This window comes from Plecotus auritus, assembly GCF_963455305.1.
Source record: "Plecotus auritus genome assembly, chromosome: 3".
In the NCBI taxonomy this organism is placed as follows: Eukaryota; Metazoa; Chordata; class Mammalia; order Chiroptera; family Vespertilionidae; genus Plecotus; species Plecotus auritus.
In genome coordinates, this window is record NC_137772.1 from 219,030,111 (window position 1) to 219,036,605 (window position 6,495).

Sequence of the window (6,495 nt, forward strand, 5' to 3'; positions counted from 1 at the left end):
CTACTCTTTTATGGTGCCTCTGCCAACAGGAGACAGGCTCCATCTATTGCGATCTGTGTGGTTGTAAATATCCATGGGACAACACAGAAAGTGGTTCCCCTGGCTTGGACAGCATTACCATATTTGTCATGAAAATCTGGGAGTGTTTTCTCTAGCTCTGTCTTGTCCTAATTTGCTGAATGCTTTGAATCTTGAGGCTTCTTAATATATTTCTAGCCAAGGGAAACATCATGAAGGTGTTATAAAATTGCAATTGATTGCAGTTGCTCGTCTATTTCCTTTCCATTCCTGGCGAGAGCCCTATTCCTGGCATGCAGACTACTGCCTTCTCACTGTGTCCTCACATGAAAGAGAGAGAAGGAGAGAGGAAGAGAAGAGAAGGGCAGGGAAGGGCAGGGCAGGGCAGGGCAGGGCAGGGCAGGGCAGGGCAGGGAAGGGAAGGGAAGGGAAGGGAAGGGAAGGGAAGGGAAGGGAAGGGAAGGGAAGGGAAGAGAAGGGAAGGGGAAGGAAGGGAAGGGAAAGGAAGGGAAGAGGGAAAAGGGAAAGGAAGAGGGGAGGGAAGAGAGGGGAGGGGGGAGGGGAGGGAAGGGAAGGGAAGGGAAGGGAAGGGAAGGGAAGGGAAGGGAAGGGAAGGGAAGGGAAGGGAAGGGAAGGGAAGGGAAGGGAAGAGAAGGGCAGGGAAGGGAAAGGAAGGGAAGAGGGAAAAGGGAAAGGAAGAGGGGAGGGAAGAGAGGGGAGGGGGGAGGGGAGGGCAGGGCAGGGCAGGGCAGGGAAGGGAAGGGAAGGGAAGGGAAGAGAAGGGCAGGGCAGGGAAGGGAAAGGAAGGGAAGAGGGAAAAGGGAAAGGAAGAGGGGAGGGAAGAGAGGGGAGGGGGGAGGGGAGGGAAGGGAAGGGAAGGGAAGAGAAGAGAAGGGCAGGGCAGGGAAGGGAAAGGAAGGGAAGAGGGAAAAGGGAAAGGAAGAGGGGAGGGAAGAGAGGGGAGGGGAGGGGAGGAAAGGGAATGGAATGGAAGGGAAGGGAAGGGAAGGGAAGGGAAGGGAAGGGAAGGGAAGGGCAGGGCAGGGCAGGGCAGGGAAGGGAAGGGAAGGGAAGGGAAGGGAAGGGAAGGGAAGGGAAGGGGAGGAGGGAAGGGAAGAGGGAAGGGAAGGGAAGGGAAGAGGGGAGGGGAAGGGAGAGGAGACCTCTCAGGAAATTAGTAATTTAGGTTTTATGGGGAGGAGCAAAGAAGATAGAGATAAAAAAAATTTTTTAAGAGAGAGAGAAGAAGCAGCAGGAAGAAAGTAGGAAAAAATGAGAAGGCAAGGTGGGAATGATTTTCCAGAAAACATGTACCTTTACCAATTCCCACTTTTGTGCCTTAAAACTGTGCTTATCAGCCAGAACCCTCTGTGGTTTTGTCCTTTACGTGCTCACAAACGTAAGGTTACAATTTCTATTTATTATTGATATCAGCATACAAAATGAAGCTGGGCGTGGGAAATGCCACAATGAGTGGCAGGCAGAAGCCAATAAATTGGAAAAAGCCAATCCATCCCTAAGACTTGGAATCACGCAGAAAGACTTCTGAAGTTTGGGCTCAATACCACCGTTCTTCCCTATCAAGTCAGGAACCGATATAGAGACCGACGGGGCGGAGGGCGGGGGGATAAAAACGTTTGATTTATTACTGATAAACCCTGGGTTTGAGAGTGCCACCACATGAATGGCTAGGAGCCTCCTCTCTTGAATTGACCAACTCGACTACCAAGCTACTGGCAGAGCAGGAAAACTGCAGACTGCCCCCAACAGAGAGAAGCTCCTTGGCGCATGGCAGAGAGCTCACTAGAAACCCCTCTCAGAGTCAAGCAGATGTGAAGAACGAGTAAGGAAGGAGCCTGAGTCAAGCCATGTGCAGTTCTTCTTCTCAAACCACCAGTCACATAAATCACTTCTTCTATTAGTCAGCTAAGGAATGAGGCAAGAGCAAACACTTGCAAAACCTCAGTGGCTCCCAACCACAACATTTCTTGCTTATGCATCCAGTGTGGGTTGGTGTCTGTCATCTCCACTCTGGGACCTGGCTGAGGGCTGGTCCATAACTTGGTCGTTACACACGTGTCGTTTTATTGCGCTTTGCTTTATTGTGCTTCACAGATACTGTGGGGGTTTTTATTGTTGTTTTTTTGTTTGTTTGTTTTTTACACATTGGAGGTTCATGGCAACCCTGCATTGAGGAAATCTATTGGTGCCATTTTTTCCACAGCATTTTCTCACTTCATGTCCTGTGTCACATTATGGTAATTCTCTCAAAATTTCAAACGTTCTCATTATTAGTATACTAGAGGCCCGGTGCACGAAATTTGTGCACTGGGGGGGGGTAGGGTCCCCTCAGCCCAGCCTGCACCCTCTCCAATCCAGAACCCCAGGATCAGGCCTAAACCAAGAGTTGACATCCCTCTCACAATCCTGGACTGCTGGCTCCTAACTGCTCACCTGCCTGCCTGAATGACCCTAACTACCCCCCTGCCAGCCTGATCACCCCTAACCGCCTCTGCCTGCCAGCATGATCGCCCCTTACTGCCCCCCCCCCGCCAGCCAGGTTGCCCCTAACTGCCCCCCTGCCAGCCTCATCACCCCTAACTGCCTCTGCCTGCCAGCCTGATGGCCACCAACTGCCCCCCCTGACTCCCGCCAGCCTGGTTGCCCCTCGCAGCCTGCTGTTCAGTCATTTGGTCGCCCCTCACTGCCCCCCCGGCTATCCTGGTTGCCCCATGCAGCATGCTGCTCTGTCGTTTGGTCATCCCTTACTAACCTCCCTGCCTGCCTAGTCGCCCCACGCAGCCTGTTTGGTCATCTGTTCGGTTGCGATGGTCGCTTAGGCTTTTATATAGATAGATGTGTTATGGTGAACTGTGATCAGTGCTCTCTGATATTACTTTTGTAATGATTTTGAGGCACCCTGAACCATGCCCATAGGAGACAATGAACTTCATCCATAAATGCCATGTGTGTGTTCTGACTGCTCTGATGACCAGCCATTTCCCTGTCTCTCTCCCTCACTCCGGCCTTCATATTCCTGGAGACACAATAATATTGAGATTAGGCAAATTAATAAGCCTACAATGGTCTCAAAGCGTCAAGTGAAAGGAAGAATCCCACACCTCTCACTTTAAATCAAAAGCTAGAAATAATTAAGCTTAATAAGGGAGGTATGTTGAAAACCAAGAAGGTGTGTTGAAAACCAAAAGCTAGGCCTCTTGAGCCAAACAGCCAAGTTGTGAATGCAAAGGAAAAGTTCTTGAAGGAAATTAAAAGTGCTATTCCTGTGAACACACAAATGAAATAAGAAAACAAAATAACCTATTGCTGATATGGACAAAGTTTTAGTGGTCTAGAAGGTCAATCAGCCACAACATTCTCTCTAGTGGTCGGCAAACTGTGGCTCGCGAGCCACACGCGGCTCGTGAGCCGCGTTTTGCCGCTCTGTTGACTAATGAGTTTGCCGACCACTGTCTTAAACCAAAGCCTAATTCAGAGCAAGGCCTCAACGCCTCAATTCTATGAATGCTGAGGGAAACTGCAAAAGAAAAGTTTGAAGTTAACAGGGGTTTAAGGAAAGAAACCATCTCCATCATGTAAAAATGCAAGGTGAAGAAGCAGCAAGTGATGTACTAGTAAAAGTTGTGTCAAGTTATCCAGATCTAGCTAAGAAAATTAATAGAGGTTTCTACACTAAACTACAGATTTTTAATTAGGTGAAACAGCCTTATATTGGAAGAAGATGCCATCTAGAACTTACACAGCTGGAGAGGAGAAGTCAATGCCTGGCTTCAAGTTTCAAAGGACAGGCTGACTCTCTTTCTGGAGACTAATGCAGTTGGTGACTTTAAGTTGAAGCCAATGTTCATTTACCATTTGAAAATCCTAGAAGAGAAACCAAGATGGCGGCATAGGTAAGCACCTAAACTGCTGCCTCGCACAACAATTTCAAAACTACAACTAAAAGACAGAATGGACACCATCCAGAACCACAGGAAAGCTGGCTGAGTGAAAATTCTACAACTAGAAGGAAAGAGAAAAGCTCACAGAGAACTGGAGGTACGGCAAAGGGTCTTTGTGCGCGCAGAGAGGAAGGGCGGCTGAGAGTCTCTCTGACTTTCTCTGGCGGAAGGGGGAAGGAAGCCCCCGACCGCACTGAACCCCAGTTCTGACTGCACTGAACCCCAGTTCCGGGCGAGCCCCTGGGGACCCACGCTCTTACGGGGGGAGTCTGGACTCTCAGGCGGAGACTCGGGAGCTGGGGAAGGCGGAGGACTGAAAGTGCGCGCGTGCCAGTGCGCACAAAGGCTGCGGAGGTTGCCACAGGCTTTCCCTAGTGGAAGGGAGTCGGAGGCTCCTGACTGCACTGGGCCCCAGTTCTTACTGCACTGAACCCTGGTTCCAGGCAAGCCCCTGGGGACCCACGCTCTTGTGGGGGGAGTCTGGACTCTCGGGCGGAGACTCAGGAGCCAGGGAAGGTGGAGGTCTGAAGGCGCACACGTGCACGCAAGGGTAAGGCTGACGGGAAGCCAAGACTGAGACTCCACCCCATCCAAGCTGAGCACAGAGACTATTGCAATTTGGCAAGTCTAATCCTATAAGGCTGTCTCCAGCACCGAACTTCTCCCAGCATAGACACAGCTGATTCTTACAGCCAGCTGGCCTGGAGGTCAATTCTTCCCAGTGATACCAACAACAATAAAGACTTAATTACAACAAGGCTGTACACACAGTCCACAAAGGGGTGCACCAAGAGTGTCCACCTCAGGTTAACTGGGGAGGCAGACCCACTGGGCCATATAGGAAACCTAGCACACAAATCTACCTTACCAACTCAGGGAAGCAGTGAAAATGCGGCGTCAAAGAATCAGATCACAAACGAAAGAAATGGAGGAAAACAAACGACTGGATATAGAATTCAAAACCACGGTTATAAGGCTTTTTAAGAATATCCTAGAAAAGGCCAATAAATATAACGAGACCCTCGAAGATATGAAAAAGGACCAACTAGAAATTAAACATACACTGACTGAAATAAAAAATATTATACAGAGACCCAAAAACAGACAAGAGAAACACAAAAATCAAGTCAAAGAATTGAAATACAAAGAAGCAAAAAACACTCAACCGAAAAAGCAAAAAGCAAAAAAAAAAAAATCCAAAAAGTTGAAGATAGTGTAAGAAGACTCTGGGACAACTTCAAGCATACCAACATCAGAATTATGGGGGTGCCAGAAGAAGAGAGAGAGCAAGATACTGAAAACCTATTTGAAGAAATAATGACCGAAAACTTCCCCCACCTGGTGAAAGAAATAGACTTACAAGTCCAGGAAGCGCACAGAACCCCAAACAAAAGGAATCCAAAGAGGACCACACCAAGACACATCATAATTAAAATGCCAAGAGCAAAAGACAAAGAGAGAATATTAAAAGCAGCAAGAGAAAAACAGTTAGTTACCTACAAGGGAGCACCCATACGACTGTCAGCTGATTTCTCAACAGAAACTATGCAGGCCAGACGGGAGTGGCAAGAAATTTTCAATGTGATGAATAGCAAGAACCTACAACCAAGATTACTCTACCCAGCAAAGCTATCATTCAGAATTGAAGGGCAGATAAAGAGCTTCACAGATAAGAAAAAGCTGAAGGAGTTCATCACCACCAAACCAGTATTATATGAAATGCTGAAAGGTATTCTTAAAGAAGAGGAAGAAGAAAAAAGTAAAGAGAAAAATTATGAACAATAAATACATATCTATCAACAAGTGAACCTAAAAATTAAGTGAATTAAAAACCTGAGGAACAGAATAAACTGGTGAATATAATAGAATCAGAGGCATAGAAAGGGAGTGGACTGATAATACTCAGGGGGAAAGGGGTATGGGGGGTTCATGAAGTGACTGGACAAAAATCATACACCTATGGATGAGGACAGTGGGGGGGAGGTAAGGGCAGAAGGTGGGGTGGGAACTGGGTGGAGGGGAGCTATGGGGGGAAAAAGGAGAAATAGTTGTAATAATCTGAATAAAGATTTATTTTTTAAAAAGTTATAGGGTTATGTAGATTTATTTTGATTGTATCAATAACCCACATTATAAATTGTTATTCTAAAATTCAACTTATTAAATAAATAACATATTTCAAAATGAAAAAAAAAAAAGAAAAGAAAATTCTAGAGCCCTTAAGAACTCTGCCTGTGCTCTACCAATGGAACAACAAAGCCTGGATGACAGCTCATCATGGGTTACTATATATATTAAGCCCACTGTTGAGACCTACTGCTCAGGAAAAATGATTCCGTTCAAAGTATTACTGCTCACTGACAATGCACCTGGTCACCCAAGAGCTCTGAGGGAGATGTACGATGAGATTAATGTTGTTCTCATGCTTGCTCATACAACATTCATTCTGCAGCCCATGGATCAAGGAATGATTAGTTTCAACTCTCAAGTATTAGTATTAAAGAAATACACTTCA

At 46.9% G+C, this 6,495-nt stretch overlaps 1 pseudogene across 1 annotated transcript; it reads right to left on the reverse strand.

Annotated features, from left to right (window-relative positions):
- On the reverse strand, positions 1-232 carry LOC308243627 (cytochrome c oxidase subunit 7B2, mitochondrial-like; annotated as a pseudogene). Its single transcript has one exon. The product of its transcript is annotated as a cytochrome c oxidase subunit 7B2, mitochondrial-like (transcript).
- Positions 233-6,495: the final 6,263 nt, after the last annotated feature.